General features: G+C 31.1%; 1 pseudogene; it reads right to left on the reverse strand.

Annotated features, from left to right (window-relative positions):
- Positions 1-12,340: 12,340 nt before the first annotated feature.
- Positions 12,341-21,098, reverse strand: LOC124932881 (annotated as a pseudogene).
- Positions 21,099-21,859: the final 761 nt, after the last annotated feature.

A 21,859-nucleotide genomic window follows, 5' to 3' on the forward strand; every position in this document is an offset into this window, starting at 1 on the left:
GAAGAACATGAGAGATGTCAAGAACAAGTCAAATAGATCTTCTTCATCTGCAGGTAAGTTTCCTAACTATATTCTTAATTCATTTGAATATGATTTCAGCATTAATGAACAAACAAACATATCAAATATGTGGTTTATTGATTTAGGAGCATCTTATCATATATGCAATAATAGGAATGCATTTTCATATATAAGACAACTTGATGAACCTAGAATTATGTACTTAGCTGATGGATCAAGTAGGAACATAACTGAAATAGGAACTGTTAAACTTCTTGATTGTTTGAAACTCAAAGATGTATTATATGCACCATCTTTTAGATATTGTTTAATTACAGTTTCAAAACATACAAAGGATAACAAAATGCACTGTATTATCTCAAAATTTGATTGTTATTTGCAGGACCTTGAGACAAGGTTCAAAGTAAATCTGGGAAAGAGAATGGGGAATTTGTACTTCATTGAAGACAGTCCAATTTTTAATAAAAATCATAAATTTGCAGTTCATTTTTCTTTAAATGTTGTTTCTGATTCATTTCTTTTACAAAAACGATTAGGACATCCTGCTTTAAATGTTCTAAAAAGTGTATTTCATGCTGTTATGAATAAAACTTTTCATTGTTCAACATGTCTTGTTGCTAAAATGCAAAGAGTTCCTTTTGTTCAAAGCGTTTCTAAAACATCAAAGATTTTTGAACTTATTCATATTGACATTTGGGGTCCATATCAAGAGGAATCAATCCTTAACACACTTTTCATGCTTACTATTGTTGATGATTACTCTCGATGTACTTGGATTTTTGTTATGACAAGTAAAGTCTTTGTGTTTGAAAAACTTCATAATTTGTTTATGTTAGTTAAAAATCAATATGACACAACTGTTAAAATAATTAGATCAGACAATGGAACTGAGTTTTTAAATAAAAAATGTTCTGAAATGTTTAATTTCTTAGGAATTATTCATCAAACAACTTGTGTTTACTCACCTCAACAAAATGGTGTTGTGGAGAGAAAACACAAGCATTTACTTCAAGTTGCAAGTCATTAATGATTGATTCTAATTTAGATTTTAAATTTTGGCCTTATTCATTATTGACTGCAAATCATCTAATAAATAGAATTCCCACTAACATTTTAAATGGAAAAACTCCAATTGAAATGTTATCGAGAAAGAAACTAAAAAAAAAAAAACTATTTTAAAGTTTTTGGTTGTTTGTGTTATTCTGCAAATGTTTACCCAAACAAATCAAAGTTTTCAAAAAGAGCCAATAAATGTGTTTTCATTGGGTATCCTTTAAACAAAAAAGGATATACAGTTTATGATATTGAAACAGGAAATGTTAGCATTTCAAGAGAATGAGTGATGCTATTTTTCATGAAGATATTTTTCCATTTTCTGATAAAATTATCCAAAACAAAGAAATTCTACAAGGAAATAAATCTTCTGATTTTCCATATTTCTTTGAAACAGAATTAGATAATTTAGATAATGATAATGATTTTGAAAATGTTCAAACTGAAATTTCAGAACATTAAAATTTGAATTCAAATTCTGAACCTGAATTGAATACAAGTGAAGGGATAACTTCTGCTTCTCAAGATGAACATGAAGTTAATCATTCACATGTTCAAGATGAAATAAAATATGTGTCTCAAAAATGTTCAAGATTTATAAAACAACCTGTTTAGATGAAGGATCATGTTGTAAGTCAAGTTGTGACAAATATAAATAAAAAACAAAGTTATTTACCCACCATCATTTCCATTTGTATCAACTTGCAACAATGAAGAATATATTGAATTCTTGGGCAACATTGATTAGTTTGTTGAACCAACTTCATACATACACACAATTTTAAATCCATATTGGATTAAAGCTATGGATGATGAACTTACTGCTCTTCATAAAAATAATACTTGAGTTATAACAGAATTTCCTAAAGGAAAGAAAAAAAATAGATTGTAGATGAATTTTTAAAACAAAATTAAATGCTGAGGGTAGTATTGATAAATGTAAATCCAGACTAGTTGCAAAGGGGTATAACCAAAAAGATGGAATTGATTTTCATGAGGTATATGCCCCTGTAGCTAAAAATTTGACTATTCGACTACTTCTTGCTTTAACATCTGCTAAGAAATGGCATTTATATCAAATAGATGTAAATAATGCTTTCTTGCATGGCTTAGTTGATGAAGATTTATATATGAAAGTTCTAGAAGGTTTAAAAGGAATACTACCAAAACAAGTGTGTAAATTAAACAAAAGCATATATGGTTTGAAACAATCGTCTAGACAATGGCATTTTCAAATTTGTAACATCCATACTGATAGTGGTTTTAAAAAATCTGAGAATGACCATTGTTTATTCATAAAAAATGATGGATCTAATATTGTTTGTTTGCTTATTTATGTTGATGATATCCTATTAGCAGGAAATTCAATAGAGCAAATTGATGAAATAAAAAATATGATTAATACCAAATTTTCTATTAAAGATTTGGGTAAAGCTAAGTTTTTCTTAGGTCTTGAAATTATACAAACTGATGATGGAATTTATGTTAACCAACAAATATGTATTATTGACATTGTTTCTGATATGTTCTTGATTGCTGCTAAACCATCATCTATCCATATGACTAGAGATACCAAATTGGTTCAAGAACCAGTGAACGATACTCTTTGTGACGTTGAAAAGTATAGAAGATTAATTGGTCATTTACTATATTTGAATTTCACTAGGACAAATATTGCATATGCAGTACAACAATTAAGTCAATATATTAATAAACCTTATAAATCACATTTTGAGGTTGCTGTCAAAGTGGTCAAATATCTTAAAGGAACACCATTCTTAATTAGGCATTTTTTATGCATCTAAGAATGATTTTGTTATTTCAGCATATTCTGATAGTGATTGAGCTTCTTGTTATGATACTAAAAAATCACTTACAAGTTATTGTATTTACATTGGTAATGCTCTAATGACATGGAAACCAAAAAAACAGCAAACTATATCTAGATCATCAGCTGAAGCTGAATATAGATCTATGGTTGTCACATTATGTGATTTACAATGGCTGACTTATTTACTTGCTGATCTTCAGATCAAAGTTAATTTGCCTATTGTTTTGTATTGTGACAATAAAGCAACGATGCATATTACGCAAAATTCAGTGTTTTATGAGAGAACGAAACTCATCGATATTGACTGTCATTTGGTAAGAAACAAATACAAAGATGGTTTTATTACTCTAACATATGTTGCTTCTAATGTTCAAAATGCATATATATTTACCAAAGTTTTTTTTTTATGTTAAACAATTTCAAGATTTAAGGCTTAAGCTAAAGCTCAAAGACTTCCATCTTGAGGGGGAGTGAAGAAATAAAATAATAAGTTATTTTATTTCTAAATATTGTTTAACAAAGTTGTTATGATTTGAGTAATTTCGTTAAACAATATTTAGAAATAAAATAACTTATTATTTTATTTCTTAATTCTGAAATTTTAAATTCAAAAGAAACATAGTGTAGACACTTATTTTTACCTCCCAATTTTATAGTTTATAAACAACTATTTTTGAAACAATTGTATTTTCAAGAAAAATTAATTTTGAATTTAAATAAAGTTAAGATGATAATTAGCTTAAGTTATGGAAAAATACAAGTTTTATCATATATTTAAGGTATTTTATAGTTTAATATCACCTTCAATAATAAAATAAAAATTTTAAAAGAGAAAGACTTTTTTTTTTAAATTTTATTTTATAAATAACCAAAAATTGGACCTATTTTTTGTTTAAATAATTTGTTTAATTAAGTTTTGATTAAATATGAATTTTTTTTAATTAATTAAATCACCTTAAACATGAAAACGTTTTTAGATAAAATAAAATAAATAATTTTTTACATGAAACTTGTTTAATTAGATTAATTTAATTTAGTTTTCATTAAATAAAATGTTTTTGGATAACTTCGTATTTTCTTTTTAATAAAATGTTTATTTTAATGGTTAATTATATTCATTCCTTTAAAATGAGAATAAAATGATTTATTTCCTTTTATCATCTTTTTGTTTAACACACACAAAAAAGAAGAAGGAGAAAATGTGGACTTCAAGATTGTCAAGAAACCGTGAGCCAGGGAGGATGAAGTCAATCCTTAAGACTTGGTCTTTTTTGTAAATAAAAAAATAATAATTATTTTGACAAAGTCATGAATTTTTGACAAAGTCATTAGGAATCTTTCTTAATGACGTCAAGGTGTGGTAAATGGTCAAAGTTGGTAAATTGGTCAAGGGCAGTAAATGGGTTTTGGGCCTAAGATTTCCCATTATTTTCCTATAAATATACCACCCTTAGCTTATTGAAAAACACACAATTTTCTATTTCTTAATACCCTAGGCTGCCCAATTGAAAAGCCCTAAGCAAACACCAAACAAGATTTGCTATATGGAATCTTGGCTAAACATCAGCCTTAAATCAATGGAGCAACCCCATTGTAAGTTTCCTTTGATTCTCCTTTATATCTTGTTGCTATGTCCATTACAAAATAAATAAACCATGCATGCTCTTTTGCTTGGTCTTTAATATGCTATGTAAATATGTATATTATGTAATGTAAATAAAAAAAACAGAAACATTAGACTTAAATCAAACTAGAACTGAAAAAAGTTTTAAAAACTCATTTTTTTCTTTCTTTCTAAAAACACTTGATTTTGGTTATTTTGGCTTAACCCCTTGAGATCTGTTCCAAACGAAGGTGATACAACAAATCTCATTGAGATTAAACCAAGGTGGTTTGAGTCTTTGAACTTTGAAAATACCTTTGTTTAATGAGGATCCAAGAAATTGGCCAAAAATCTATCAAAGTTAACCAAAAATAAGCTTTATTAGTCATCTATGTTTTTAAAACTCTAAAATCGAATTTCTCCCTATCTAATCTTCTTGATCGAAAAATTTCAAGGAAAACTTTAAAATAGCTAAAAAACTGAACTGTCTGCTTTGTTTTTCAATTTCTTTAATAAAATTCCGGTCAAAGTGTTGATTTCTATTATATATTATTGTAAAATTAAGTTTTATAAACATTGTAGCCCATAAAAATCTATCCTATAACATAATTAAAATAGATTTGACCAAAGGGCATTGAAAACTAACCCTAAAATGGCTAAAAAAAATGAACTTTTATGCACTAGTCTTCCTCTAGTTAAAACTCGGTTAAGGGGTAGGATTATGATATTATTATGTGTTAGGGACAACCCAATCCAAGAATATTTGAATACCTACTTGATTTTAATAAATTTGACCCATGATTAATGATGTAACCTCAAGAAATGGCTTATAATTCACTAATAAAATAATGACTAATAGTTACAAAATCTAGCAACAGTTTTATAAAGTGGCTATTAACTAAAAAGAAACCTGAAACCAATTTCTACATATCTAATTAGCAACGAGAATTTAATCATTTGGATAATATATATTTTTTTTTAAATGCAAAGTATTAATTATGTTTTAAATAATATAAATCTAAACCCTAAACAAATAGTCTAAATTTTGAACAAGCGACGAGTTGGCCTCATATCTGAACCGATGTAGTCTCTCTTTCCCCTTTTCTTCGATAGTAGTTGCTAACATAGAGTATATAGGCAATATGTCAATGATGGATCTAATGCGTTCTGAAAACATAATTTTCGTTCAACTTCAACTCATGTCGATTCTTCAATTTTAATTCCACGACGTAAGTTCACCTTATTAAGATCCACCAAATCTATGTAAATTATTTGTTATCCTATTTTTCAGTTTTGCACGTATTTATAGAATTGTGTATTCGAATATGCAACTTGATTTTACACTATTTTGTTTGATCTAGTTTACCTTCTTCTATGGTTGTTGCAAAAATTTAATGCTTATATGGTTTCGAGTCTGAGCTGAAGTCGTCACCAAATTTATTGTTATTTATGCATTTCTAGATCATATTTCGCAAGTATATTTGGTGCTTCAATGATAGTTGGAATCGGCGGCGATATAGAATCCAGAAGTTAAAGTTGTTGTAAGTCTGAACGATTTCTGGAAAATAGATGAAAGTGTCGAAGAAAAGTCCAAGGAAACTGAGGTACACGCGAACACGAAGGGGCACATATTACCGACCCATGTTTATGAAACTAGGCCTCTAAAACTAACAAAAGAAAGGGTAGAGAAGTTGGTGTTCCACGTGCACAAAATGCTGACTCATCCGTCTACTCGCCCAACTAAAGAAGACAAATATCAACGTATCAATCTAGGAATTTTTAATGTATTCTATTGAACACCTATACTAAATGACCTTTTTCAAGCTAGCGTCTCCAAAACAATTGGCTGGGATACTGTCAGAACCAAAGATAGAAATTGACGACTCAAATTTACCTTCATACGGTGGCAGATCATTCTTTAGCATTTATATATTTCCGTCAATATAGAAGGGATATGTCCCAATGGCCTTAGTTGATAATGGTTCAACACTAAATATTTGTCTGTGGAGAACTTTAGAGAAAATTAATGTTCAGAGAGAAAGTGTTGTACCCCAGACTTATGTGTTCGCAGTTTCGATAGCGCAATGAAAGAAATCATATGTAATTTTAAAACAACGGTGAATATAGAAGGAGTATCGTCTGAAGTGGAGTTTGTTGTCATCGGCATGAAACCGTCATATATTATCCCAATACCTATCATGACATATGATGCAATCATGGTCGACCCATAATGATATTATAAGACAGTTTCATGTCAATGACAACAAACTCCACTTTAGACAATACTCATGTTCACTGTTGTTTTAAAACTACCCATTATTTCTTTCCTCGCACATAAGTTTGAAGGTACAATTTCCCTCTAAACACCGATTTTGTCTAAAGTTCTCCACGGACAAATATTCATAGCTGAACCATTATCAACTAAGGTCATTGGGACATATTTCCCCATCTTGACTGAAATATATAACGCATTGTACGAAAGTAAATCTGAGTCGTCAGTTACTATCTTTGGTTCTAACGCTATCCCACAAACCATTCCAACCAATTATTCTGGAGAGAGACACTCGCTTGAGAAATCTCATTCAGTATAGCTTGTCAGTGCTCGATCAATAGAATATATTAAAAATTCACATTGATACGTTGGCATTTGTCTTCTTTAGTTAGGCGAGTAGACCATCTCCATCATTCTGTGTGCGCGGAACATCAGCCTATTATCCTTCCCTTTGTCAGTTTCAAATTGCCTCTAGGCACAATTTTCATAAACATGGGTCGGTAATCTGTGCACTTCGTGTCGCGTGTACCTCAGTTTCCTTGGGCTTTTCTTCAGCATCTTCATTTATTTTTTTAGAAATTGTTCGGACTTACAACAACTTTAACTTTTTTTTTACCTTAGGACCAATCGTTCGTAAATTCCACATTAACTTGCATTGGTTTAACTTCCCACCTGTGACGTTTTCATTTATCTTCACACCAATTGTCTGAGTTGAATTCCTCGAAATTACCCAAGTCAAAGAAACAACCATCAGTGTAGCTCGATGAGGTGAATCAAAGTGTAGATCGATGAATCCAACATCTTTTCCACCTCTATGTCTAGCTCGATGAGGTTGACAATGTGCTCGAATAGAGGGCATGGCTTCATTTGTGGCGCTGGAATAGTATCGTCATCAATGAGGTCCAGTTAGTTTGGGTATCGTCATCAATGAGGTCCAGTTAGTTTGGTGATACTCCTTAACACTTGGATGATCTTCCGTGGAAACAACACTTCTAGAGTTTTACATGCTAACAATCCTAGATCAACGAGTGTCATGCGAGGCTTGGAAACTTGGTTGAGGATGCACCTGAATCTGCATTGGAAACTTGTCTTGGTGGGAAGAATTGTCTTGGAAGACGCGCGTGACCAATCTCTATCTACTTTCATGGGTTGTAGGTGTTGGGTATGATTTTTTTCCTTTAAAATTTGGCGAAATAACCCTGATAACTGGGTTATTTCCATAGGGGCAATAATTTTTGTAAAAGTAACTTTTTGTCCCTTGGCAAAAATTCCCTCTTCTCTTCTTTCCCCTTCCTTCATTCTTTCTCCCCGAGACAGAATCAAACGCTGCCGTCTCCTAAACCCTCTCCCCCCGATGTCTGCTATCCACAACCCAATGGATAAGTTTCATATTGGAGAATGCATTTTGCGCCTAGGAAAAATGCATTTGTGCCTACGAAAAATGCAATTTGCCCCTGAAAAAATGCATTTAAATTGTTTCTCTTTTTGCTGTTTTTATATAAATTGAGATGTAATTGTTGTTTCAGATTTATCCTTCAAATATTTGCAGGTCTCAACTGCTGTTGTGGAGCTTTATAACAGTCATGCACTCTTAGAGCACACTTTTGGACAATGAAGTCAACTATTGAAAGACCAACTTACAAAAATGCGCTAAATGTATTTGCCCAATATCAACTGTTTGTTATAACTACCCATCGGGATAGCAGACTTCGTGGAAGCAGAAGAAGCAGACGTCTCGGCGGCGTTTGTTTGGACGACTCGTTTGCTTACGTTGTCGGGGGGGCTCGTACGTCGTTGCTGAGGGTGGTTTGCAAGAGGGAATGAAGGAAGAGAATGAAGGTGGTCGTGTGTCGTTGCCTGGATAGAGAGAGGAGAATGAAGAGGAAAAAAAAGGGGAAAGAAGAGAAGAGGAGAATTTTTGCAAAAAGTTATTTTTGCAAAAATTAACGTCCCTATGTTATTTTTGAAAATAATCCTATGTTATCATGGTTATTTCGTCAAATTTTCCCTAATAGTGAGATCTTTCAAGTAACTATACTAAATGATTTTACGTAATCACTTAATTTTGATCGTTTTTACTTTAAAAAATATTTGTGCGAAATATTTATGATTAAAACAAGTTAAAATAATCAATTTCAAACTTTTATGATAAAAAATAAGTTAAAAAATTGAGTGTTTTCTATAACTAAAGGTTTTTATAATTAACTTATAGTTCTTTTAAAATATACAGGCACAAAGAAATAATGAAAAAACTAAATATATAGAGAGAGTAATTCTTTAGAATAATTTTTTTAAAAATATAAGGCCTTATATGTATCTCTAGTACTGTTTGCAAACTTAAAATTTAAAAATTGAATGTTAAACAAAAAAATTAACGAATATAAACCAACTTATGATATGATTTGTCACACTTTCCTATAATTGCAACTATTTTGCTACAAAGAGTCGTGTGTAAAACCGTGATCTTCCTATATTCGAATCAAAAGTCAATAAGATGTTAAAAAACAATAATGCTTATCCGATTATAAGAATGATAGGTTAAAATGAGTAATATTTGTGTGAAACATTTTTGCAAAACATTTGGGCCAAATTGAACACTATAAGAAACACGTGATCCACTAGATTGGGGCTAGCTATTCAAATTTCAAACTTAAGCAGCACAAAAAATTAATGAAAAACTAATATATCAAGTCATTTTTTAAAATAGTTTTTTTTTTCTTAATATGAAAGGATGGATGGTAGTCTGATATGTATTCCTAGTATTGTTTGCAAACTTAAAATTTAAAAATTGAATGTAAACAAAAATATATTGACAAAGAAGACAAATTACAAATTATTAGTGATTTGATAAATAAAATGATATGATAATTCTGATATGATATTTAGAGATATAAATATGCTTCCACTTTATTATTTAGACACCAACTCCATTGTTACCAAGGCAGCAAGAATAGCAAGAGCTCAAAAACTCCATAAATAACTTCAAAACTCAGCTATATCTATAAGGATGAGAATTCCAGAAATATCATATCTCCATTCAAATACAAATCCATAAACCCTAAACCCATAAATCTTTAAAACCCCTTAATCTCCATTCATTGAAATTATCAATACCAAGAATCAGATATGCAAATATAGCTCATTCAAACTATGAAAACCCATAATCAAATAATATCCCCCAATGTATTATAAGTTTAGATCAATGACATAATATGCTTCAAAACCCTATACTTGAATAATACTGTACATATAAATATTAATAATCCAAACATCTTTTATAATTTTCTATAGATATAGTTATGCTATATCTACAGTGTTGTATAGCATAACAAACTTAGCCTAAGACAATGTAGTTAGGACTCAAGCAACTTCTTCTCCTCTCTTATTAACTCTGTATAAGGGTTTTCAATCTGGTTGGTTCGTATTAATTTCTTCTTGTTTTCATATTTTGAGTTTCAATTTACATCGTGTTTGGTAAGTAATATTAAGTATATGACATAAATTGTAGAGGGGTATAAATTGTAAAGGGTATTAGAAGATATAAATTATATAGGTTATTAGTGATTGGTTGGAAATATAAAATAGGTATAAATTATATATGTTTTATTATTGTGTGTTTGGTTGGTGTTATAAAAAATTAGTAAGAAATATAAAAAGACTATTTTACCTTTAAATTTATATAAATTATTTTTAATTATTATTTTAATATTTATTTTATAATTAGTTTGTATTATTAATTATATTAAAATTAATAAAAATATAATATATAATTATGAGTATAAATGTATTTTAAAATAAATAATATTGTTACATGATTTACAATATTTTATATATAATTTAACTTATATAATTATAAAATATTAATAATAATAATTTTATAAAATAATATTTAAAATTAAAATGTATAATTATAATTAGTTTTAAAAATAAATTATACAAGTGGTATTAATTAATAATAAAAATAACAATATTTATTTATAATTTATTATTATTATTATTATTATTATTATATTTTAAAATATAATAAGGAAATTAAAATTTTAATAATTTTATATTTTTAATTAACATTATTAATTATGTAAAATTATCATTTTTATATTTTTAATTAAAATTATTAATTATTATATTTAATTATGTAGAATTATAACTTTTAAATTTCTATACATAAAAATAATATAATTTTTCTATCATATATATATATATATATATATAAATTATAAAAATTAAAAATTATGTAATTTAGCATTTATTATTATTATTTAAATTAAAAAAATGATATACAGTTAAATATAAATAAATATATACTTATACTTTATTATTATTATTATTATATTTTAAAACATAATAAAAAATTAAAATTTTATAAATGTAAAAAGTAAAAAAAGAATATTATTTTTTTAAAAAAATTTATACAGTCTTTCTAACTAGTATTAGTATAATTATTATAAATTATTTATATTAAATTAAATTTATACTAATTAATGTTATTTTTACTAATTTTATATTTTTATTTTTTATTAATTCTAGTTATGATAAATTAAAATAATAAATATTATTTAATTATTATTTGAGACTAAAACTTTAGTTTGAGTTATTATTTTAAATAAATACTAAACAAAAAATGATATTTTTCATTTTTCAAAAACATATTTTTGTTTAAAAATATTTTATTCTAAATAATAATTCTAAATAAATTAAAATGATTAATTTTTCAAAAATATAACTAGGCCTTCTCTAAGGCCTAACGCAAACACATCATCAAGTTTTGCTCCAACTGTCCGCGTATCAACAAAATTAGAATTTACTCTCCCTTTAATTTTTTTTTTAAAAAAACGCATATATATGGTTTATACTGTTCATATCACCATTTTTTTTTAAGTTTTAAAAAATGGTACTTATATTGTTTTTTTAATAACTTTTAATTTCTGTACGTATAAATTAATCTGTCAACTTATATATATATATTTTTATTTTTAAGATAAAAAATTATAATATTTTTTAAATGTATAATTAAATTATTAAATTTATTATACTTAAAATTTTATCTAATTTATTTTATATTTTATAATTTATTTTATATTGTTACATTATTTATGTGATGTGTTTGTGTACAAAGTATTTTTTTATTAATAATGTTTGTTTTAATATAATATTTTTGTTTATTTAAATGTATTATTGAATTATTTTGTTGTTTATAAATTATTGATATATAATTAATTTTATTAAATGAATAGAAAAAAATGAGGTTAAATATATATATAAAGTTGATAAATATATAAATAATATTAATAAGGTTAAAATGTTAATGTATAAAATAAATATTTTAAGAATATTATTTTAGGTTTGGAATTAAGTTTTGGGTTGGAATGTGATGTTTATGCATTTTGAGTTTGAGAATTAGTCTGTAAGGTGGAGATGATTTTAAAATTAATTTATTATTTAAATAAAATTATTAAGTAAAAATATAAAATATATATTTTAAACAAGTGATATTATGGTATTCTTGACATAAAAATATATAATCAAGTAGAAACAAAACCCATTAAGGAGTGATCCGTTGATGCCCTTTCTAACTCTCGTTCTCTTCCAACGACCTGCCGTTGGTTTCCCTCGTGAAAAAATAGGTAATTGCGGCCCCCAACAAGCTCACTCCCCCAAGTATTATCAACGCCGCCGCCATTCTCTTCTCGTGACTTTTCGAATCCGTTTGATACGACACCCACAAGAAACCCACGGCTCCAACAATCGCCCCAAGTTTTCCCGCCGCCCCCGAGATACCGTGACACGTAGCCCGGAATCTCGCAGGGAAAAGCTCAGCGGGGACTATGAACGTGGTCGTGTTTGGTCCAAAATTGGCGAAGAAAAATGTGAGTCCATATAGAATCAAGAATCCGACGTTGGTATGGCGATACCAATAAGCGGAGTAAGGTATGCCGACGGATAAGAAGGCGGCGGCCATTAAGAGAAAGCCCGTGATCTGGATCTTGATACGACCAACCCTGTCGATGAAATAGACGGTGGCAAAGTATCCGGGGATGGTGGAACAGACGGCTATGATTGCTTGTAGTCTAGCGACGTGGTAGGCTTCTTTGTATGCGTTAATGTGGGACGTTCGATGGAGGTATCTTGAAGTGTTGAGTCGTGATTGGACCAAGTTTGTGCTGTAAAAGACTATGTCGACGAGGAACCATGTGATGGCGCAGGAGAAAAGGTCGCGGCCGTGACGGCTGAAGAATTCTTTGGAGAGGAACCCGTAAGAGGGAGGAGTAGGAGTAAGAGTTGGAGTCCTCGGAAAGTATTTGGAGTCCTCGGCGATCTGGCTCAGGGACACGTGAAGTACTTTCTCCATGTTTTTGGCCGCCTGGAGGACATCCTTCTCTACTAGTGCAGTGTACCTATATAATGTGAGTTACAATGTTATAATTAGTTTTAATATGTCATTGATAGTTTTTTGTTATTTTATGTATCTAAACCAGTCTATTTCCAAGTGGAGTAACAAAGACAATAAATATATCATTTCCAACATATAAAGAGATGTAGTTTACTTTCCTTGCCGACTAGGGAATATTTTTGTTAAACTCTTGTGCAAGGATATCAATAGTGTTGAGGTTATAAGAGCCTTCAATTAATATGGTTGAGAGAATTGAGGATGATCAAGAAGACTTTGATGAAAAACCAGCTAAATCTTTAAAAATTTTAAAAATAAAAAGAATATATATATGGAAGTTTCATAACGGTTTAAACTAAATTTTTAACGCAAATAAAACTTTGTAACCTGATAATTTATGATTCAACCAGATATAGTGTGGTGGGCATGTCAAGAAAATCGCAAACAAAGGATGAAAGTCCATAAAAGAAAAACAAACAAACTATGATAAGCTGGAAATTTTGATTAGTCTCGGTCTCTATGACCTCTTGGACGTCCGGTTGGCTAACTTTACATTGACTATGTGTAAACAATTTTCGATAAACTATGAAACATGTCAAATCTAGAAGAACACTAAATCTCTTCTATTATTCATTGTTCCCGATTGAACAAGTACCAACATGTAGTTGAGAGTCTAGTTAGATTAGGAGATCATATCCTAATTGCGTGAAATCAGTGGTCACACCAAGTACCTCTATGTCCATGTCATAACTTCACATTGACTATGTGTAAGCAATCTTCGATAGACTAAGAAACATTCTCAATCAAGAAGAACACTAAGCCTCATCGAATCATTGTCTCCAATTGAAAAGGTACATAAATATAGTCAAGAGTCTAACTAGGTTAGGAGGTAATTCTGATTACGTGAAATTGGTGCATCACTTATCACTATGTCCATGTGATACATAATCTCGTATATATAGATAGTGTTATGTGAACATGTGATCAGAATAATTGAAATTATGATATGTCATTGGTTCGGTAAATAAATGGGTTTTTCTATTATAAAAGCATGTCATGTCAGAGTTTTCTGTTATGAAAACGAGTTAGCGTATAAATACAGTTTTTAACATAGTAAGGTTGAGAGAGAATTAACAGATTTAGGATTTTTGTTTCCTTCTTTGTTTTTTGACTGATCTAGAGAGAGAGGTTGAAGAAGTTTTTGATTGTGGAGTATTCCAATCATTCCTAATGTAATAAATTTTTTCATTTGAGAGCAGGGTATGTAAGTTTCTACTATTGACATATCTTTGATTTAGTGAAACTTATCCCTCCCGTGGACGTAAGTCAATTTTGACCGAACCACGTATATTGTGTTGTTATTGTTTTGTGCTAGCTATTTCAGTTTTTGGTAAATATGTTGTTCGTCATAGACGATTTGGAAACTGATTTATTACCGGTTTAATTTCTAAGAAGATCCGTAGTTTTGTTGTTGCAAAACCCAACCGATGGATCACTCAAAAAAGAGAAATGTCCTTCCCCTTTTGATTATGATAACAAGGTGGAGAATGATTGTTATACCTAAAAATTTGAGTATTGGGAAGATCTTTGTAAAGAGGTTTATTATTTCAATTATTCGTACTATTTTAGAGAATCATATAAAGAATAGAGAAAATGCTTAACTGTTATTCAATAAGAACTAGGCTATATATAACACTAGTTAAGTACACCAGACTCTTAACAAAGGAAACTAAGGCTGAAAAATAGCCACGATACAAATGAATAAGACTTAATCAAAGTAAACTAACAATCCTACAAAATAGGAATTTATTCCAACTAGTCCTAAAGACTAGGACAACTACTGAATTTTTTATTCCAATTAATCCTAAAAACTCAGACAACTACTGACTCTTTCAATCTCTCCCTTAAGCTAATGCCAAGAAGAACCATTAGCTTACTTTTGCAAAATCACACACACCAAGCGAGGCTCGAAGTTTCTGAAACACATCTACCTTCAATAGCTTGGTCATGATATCTGCAATTTGATCAGCACTTGCATAGTGAACTAAGGAGATAGTTAATTCTTCTGATAAATCCCTTAAGAAGTGAAAACGAACATCGATATGCTTACTGCGACCATGCATAACTGGATTTTTGGATAACTTGATTGTGGAACTGTTGTCACATTTTATGTTTGTACAACTCTTCCCTTCATAGATCATCACCTTAAGTATCCTCTTCATCCAAATGGCTTGACAAACACATACAACCGCTGCCACAAATTCTACTTCGATAGTAGATAGTGTCACAATAGGTTGTTTCTTCGAACTCCAAGCTACAACTCCTGAACTGAGTAGAAATACATATCCACTAGTACTTTTTCGATCGTTACTATCACCGGCATAATCACGGTTAGTGTAGGCTTCAAGTTCCTCCGATTGACTCCATTTCTTATAGAAAATTCCCGGATTCATCGTTCTTTTAGGTATCTAAGAACCCTTTTTGTAATTTGTAGATGAAGCATAGTGGGCTTAGCCATATACCTGCTTAGCAGACTTGTAGCATACATTAGATCAGGCCTCGTGGAGGTGAGGTACACAAGACTTCCTACTATTTGTTTGTAGTAAGTCTCATTCACAGGTACTCCCTCTACATCATTGTGAATCTTCAACCCTGGTGCAGTAGGATTGTTTACTAAATTGCTCTCCAACATTCCAAATCTTTTCAAAACTTCTTCTACATACATTCTTTGACAGATAAATATCACTTCTTTCTTTTGTAAAACTTCAATACCCAAGAAATAACTCATACATCCCAAATCTGTCATGTCGAATTCCCTCATCATTGATGTTTTAAACTCCATCATCAAGGACTCATCATCACCAGTTAAAATTAAATCATCAACATAGATGCTGATGATGAGAATTGTACCTTCCTTTCTTCTTTTGGTGAAGAGAGTTTGTTCACTGTGGCAGCCCTGAAATCCCTCCTTAATGAAATGAGCTTTGATTCGACTAAACCAAGCTCTATAAGCTTGTTTTAGTCCGTACAATGCCTTGTGCAGTTGATACACCATTTCTTCATTTCCTTCTTCTCATAGCCTCTGGGTTGATCAACAAACACTTGTTCGGTTAGGTCGTCGTGCAGAAATGCTGACTTTACATCAAACTGATAAAATTTCCATCCTTTATGAGCTGTTGATGCTATTACCATTCTTACTGTATCTAACCGAGCCACCGGAGCAAAAACCTCGGAGTAGTCGATGCCCTATTTTTGAGAGTAACCCTTAGCTACTAGGCGAGCTTTGTGCTTTGTGATCTTCACATTTTCGTCTCGCTTTGTCTTAAAAACCCATTTGACTCCAATATTCTTGGCGCCTTTTGGTAACTTTGTGAGAGTCCGGGTGTTGTTCTTTTCTATGGAACTGATTTCACTGTCCATTGCCTGTCTCCATTTTTTCTCTTTCACTGCATCTTAAAAATGAGTTGGATCTTCAGGACCCATATCTTGTACCATATTAATGTTGTCATCATCTGACAAAGTATCTCCACTTACAAAATCATTCATCCAAGTATGAGGTCTTCTTACTCTCTCTGGAACTTGTGATTCTTCCTCTTACTCCTAAGGAAACACAAACTGAAGTTTTAATATCTAGTTTACCTCTGTTGACTTTGGGAACGTGAGCATGAGCTATACACCCCCAGACTTTGAAATGCTCCACGTGAGGCTTGACTCCACTCCAAGCTTCGTGAAGGGTGACGTCTTTTACTGCTAAAGTGGGACATCAGTTCAGTACATGAAAAATCCAGTTTACTGCTTCTGACCAGAAAGATTTTGGAATTTTTTTTGATGAAAGTAATGCTCGCACCATATTCATTACTGTTCGGTTCTTCCTCTCGGAGATGCCATTTTGTTGAGGTGTGTAGTCATTTGTTAGTTGACTACGAATCCCGTTCTCATTGCAAAAATCATTAAAAACAATGGAGGTGTATTCACCGCCCCTATTAGTTCTTAGAGACTTGAGTGGCTTCCCTGCTTCATTTTCAACCAAAATCTTGAACATTTTGAAACATTCTAGGGCTTATGATTTTTTTTCTAAAAAATAAACCCATCATTTTCTGTTGAAATCGTCGATAAAGCTTAGAAAATACATTTTTCCACTATTGGATGTAGGAGTTATAGGACCACACATGTCTGAGTAAACGAGCTCCAACGTCTGAGTTGCTCTCTAAGAGACATGCTTCAGGATTGCACTTCTTGTCTGTTTACCATTTAGGCAATCCACACACGTTATAGTTAAAGCCAAGAACCTTGGAAGACCATGTACCATCTCTTTGTACTGAAGTGTGCGCAGACCTTTGTAACTAAGGTGGCCATATCGTTGGTACCAAAGCTTAGATAGATCATCTCCATTTGTCTGAAAACAATTCACTTATTTGCTTCTTTCTTGCTGCACATTATTAACCCTTGGTGATTCTGACACTATGGTGAACATCCTGTTTAGACTCTTCTCAGTCTGTGCAATCAAACCTCTTTGTGGTTGATAGATATTGCATAGTTTTCCTTAAAACAACAATGTTAATCTCTTCTCTTGTAGTTGGCCAACGCTCAATAGATTGTTCTTGAGATCTGGTACGAAGTAGACATCTCCTATGCCATATACAACGCCTCCTAACTCTAGTTTAACACCTCCTTTGCCACTTACTTGCATTCTGTTGTTGTTTCCAAGCTTGACTGAATGGGAGAATGCCAAGTCCAAGTTTGAAAACACATATTTGTCACTGCACATATGGTTTGAGCACCCTGAATCAATGAACCAAACGTCTCTCATTTTTCTCTCAGAATCATCCACATAGGCCATCAATAGAAGTTCATCCTCTTCCAGTTCAGCATACTTTGCTTCTTTGTTCCACTTAGGACATTCAAATTGATAGTGTCCTAAATTTTGACACTTAAAACACTCAATAGTGGCTTTATCCACATTATATCTTCCTCTGCCTCGTCCGTGGCCTCGAGATGGTCCTCTGCCTCTTCCATACATGGCTCTTTCTTCCACCTTGAGAGTTTGGTCGTCATCTTCCTTATGAACGCGATTGAACTTCTACTCGTGCATCACCAGTGAGCTTTGTAGTTCATCAATGGATATGTTATCTGTGTCCTTGGATTCTTTGATGGACACTACCACACATGTGAATTGCTCAGTCAAGGTGCGCAAGATCTTCTCCACGATCTTAGAATCTGGCATGTCCTCCCCGTTGCTGTGCAACTTGTTTGCAATTACCATTACTCTTGCAAATTAATCAGTGATGCTTTCTCATTTCTTCATCTCTAGAATTTCAAAATCTCTTCTTAGAGAATTTCTCAATAACTTTTTCACTTTTCATTTCCTCCAAATTTCTTCTTCAGTGAATCTCACACTACCTTGGACGTGCGTCGATCCAGAATTTGCTCGAAAACAGTTCTATCTATTGCTTGAAAGAGATAATGTTTTACTTGATGATCTTTGGTTCTGGCATTGTCCAATAGTCCCTACTGTGCATCTGTGAGTAGGGTTCTTTCCGTTGGTTCTTCAAAACCGCATTCCACTAGACTCCATAGACCTTTTGCCCGCAATAGGTTCTCCATGAGTTCGCTCCAATGATCATAGTGACCATCAAAATGTGGAATTTTGGTAAGGATTTTATCTTCACTTATTTTGCTGTGTTTGAGATCTCAGGTTGCTACCTCTCAAAAACTCTCACTCTCAAACTTGGCTCTGATACCAAATGTAAAGAATAAAAAAAATGCTTAACTCTTATTCAATAAGAAGTAGGCTATATATAGCACTAGGTAAGTAACAATCCTACAAAATAGGAATTTATTCCAATTAGTCCTAAAGACTCGAACAACTATCGACTCTTTCAATCGGGGTTCATTTAATGGTTGATTTTTGAGAACTCTGAAGACTATCCATAGATAGATGATGGGATTATTTGAAATGGAGATGTTAAAGAAGAAGAGAAATAGACGATGCCACATTTAATGACATCTCTAAAAGTTAATCTTGACTCATGTTATAAAATAACTTAACTTGAATTATTAGCTCAAATTTCATTACTTCTGTTTATTTTCTCTCATTATTGGTGGGGTTTATGTAATATTATAAATGATTTACACAATTTAGTTACAGATTTATATAGATATATTGGTTTTGTTCCTTTTTTTATTGTGTCTAATATTAAGTAATTAATATATATAGGGTTTCTTTAAGTATTGTTTTATGTATCTGTCAAATAATTATTGTTATTTCTTATACATTAATATCATCATCTAATTTTTAATCCCATGTATCTGTTGTAAGTTGTAAGGACTGACTTTTTAATTAGTGAACATATTTTTTAATAAATAACTACTGATAGCATACAACGACATATTCGGAATATTGACACCTAATGTTAGAATATACCAAAATAAAACAATATTAATGTCTTCATCAAACATTTCATTTTCTTAATGCTAAAATTTCAGCAAAATTGTATTATATTTTCTTATATTATTTATCAAATAAAGCTATTAAGATAAATTGACACGGTCTAAAAAAAAATGTTGACAAGAATAAATTCAATCTTGTTAAAGAAAGGTTTATTTTGATAAATAATTTCAACCAAAAACAAATACTTTCAATTTACTTAATTCTTACCCCTAAAATAATTAATCACACAACTACATACATAAATTTCTCCATATTATCAATTCTAAAATAAATTAATATTATTAAAAAAGTATTAATAGTGTTTGAAGTAAAAAGAAAAATGTTGTTAAAATGGTTGAGAAGATCTAGGACTACTAGAAATACAACTTGATGAAGGGTAAAATTAAGTTTCAAAACTCAAAAATATAAAACTTTGAAATTGATCAACAAAACTAAAAGGGTAGAGATTCATGTTGATTAGTCTCTTAGTATTGATATTCTAGACATTACGAGATTCATTGAATGAAGATCCTAACATTATTGTTGTTGTTTTAATGTTTTTGTTTCATGCATGTAGCTTAGAATTTTTACAATAAATTTGAAACCTAGTTCAATCATGTACCGACACTTAGAAGGGCCGTCGCATAGAAGAATTAAATGAGAAGATGATTATGTTTCTCTTTGTGTGAGTGGATACAGGTAGGATCGAATGAACCCACAAATAAATATCACTTCAAATATGAATTTAGAAGAATGAAACTAATAATTAATGATTTGTGTAAAGTTAGGTATATACCTAGCAGTTTCGGGCATCATCATACGCCAATAAAAAGTCATAGAAGCAGGAATTGCACCGATCATGAGAATAAGCCGCCACGCAACATCAGCCGCCATAGGCGTGCGTTTATCACCATGACTATGACTAGACGCTGAGTCGAATATCGCGCAAACCACCATTGTCACCGTGGAACTCACTAAGATACCGAATCCCTGCATGGAGAAAACCGCTGCAATGAACGCCCCCCTGGTTCGCTTATTCGCAAACTCCGACATAATAGTAGCCGACAAAGGGTAATCCCCACCAATCCCTATCCCCAACAAGAACCTATAAAACCCTAGCGTTCCAAGAACGCAGCCTCATGTAGTGCAAAAGGAGAAGCCACAACCGAATGAACCGATAATCATTAACATTAGAGGGTAACCGTAGACGCGTTGGCGACCCATAGAGTCGCCAAGGCGTCCAAAGAGTAGTTGACCGATGACAGTTCCTAGGAGGGCCATGGCAAACATGGCTGAGCTGACGGGGATGGGAACCTTGTAACGGTCTTTAGGGTTTTGAACATCTTGATAATAAACATGGCCGATTAGAACCATGATTGGTGGGATACAGAAGAGATCGTAGGCGTCTGTGAAAAGACCCATTCCGGCGATTACGATTGCCTTGAAGTGATACAACTGTGTCTTTGCCGTGTCTAGGGCGGATAATACCTTTAAAGCCATTATTGTTGTTCATCGGTGGTCGGAAAATTATGTCGGAGATTTTGAATATATATATAAATGTACATGAGAAGAGAGAGTTGACTTTTTGAGGTGGATAGTAGGACTGTCCTAGCGTCGTCACCTCCAATCAGGAGAAGACTCGTGCTCATTGATTCCCTGATTGGTAGGTAATATATATATATATAGAGCTAAGTTGCCAAAAGAAAAATGTAATTAATTATTGGAACGTATTAATATACCTGTAAATTACAGTATGATTCGAAGTTTTGAATGAAATCGGATATTAGTAAAAAAAAATTGAGGAAAAAAAGGCTCCCTATTATGGGGTGCCTTGACCTGAGGAGTAAAATTAGAATTTACATTCCATTTTTATATTTTGAAAAATTATACAATTGTATTTATATATTATTAAGATATTAGTTTAATAAACGTTATTAGAATAAATAACTCAATAGTTTTTGTCTAAAGTTTCATTATTATTAAGAGAAAAATCACATGTTAAATAAATAAAAAATTAGTTCGACACTTTAACGTTCTAAACTAAAAAAATATTTGTTGAAGATTTCGCTTTTTTTTTTTTTAATATATAGGTTCAACTTTTTAATTGCATTAAAAAAATATAAGTTCGGCATTCTAATTTTATAAACTGAAAAATAATATTAGTTTTAATTTAACTTCCTAATTTAAAATATATATATATATAGGTTCGACATTTTAATTAGTTAAAAAAAATATTAATTCAACATTTTAACTTTCTAAAT

This window comes from Impatiens glandulifera, chromosome 3 (assembly GCF_907164915.1).
Source record: "Impatiens glandulifera chromosome 3, dImpGla2.1, whole genome shotgun sequence".
In the NCBI taxonomy this organism is placed as follows: Eukaryota; Viridiplantae; Streptophyta; class Magnoliopsida; order Ericales; family Balsaminaceae; genus Impatiens; species Impatiens glandulifera.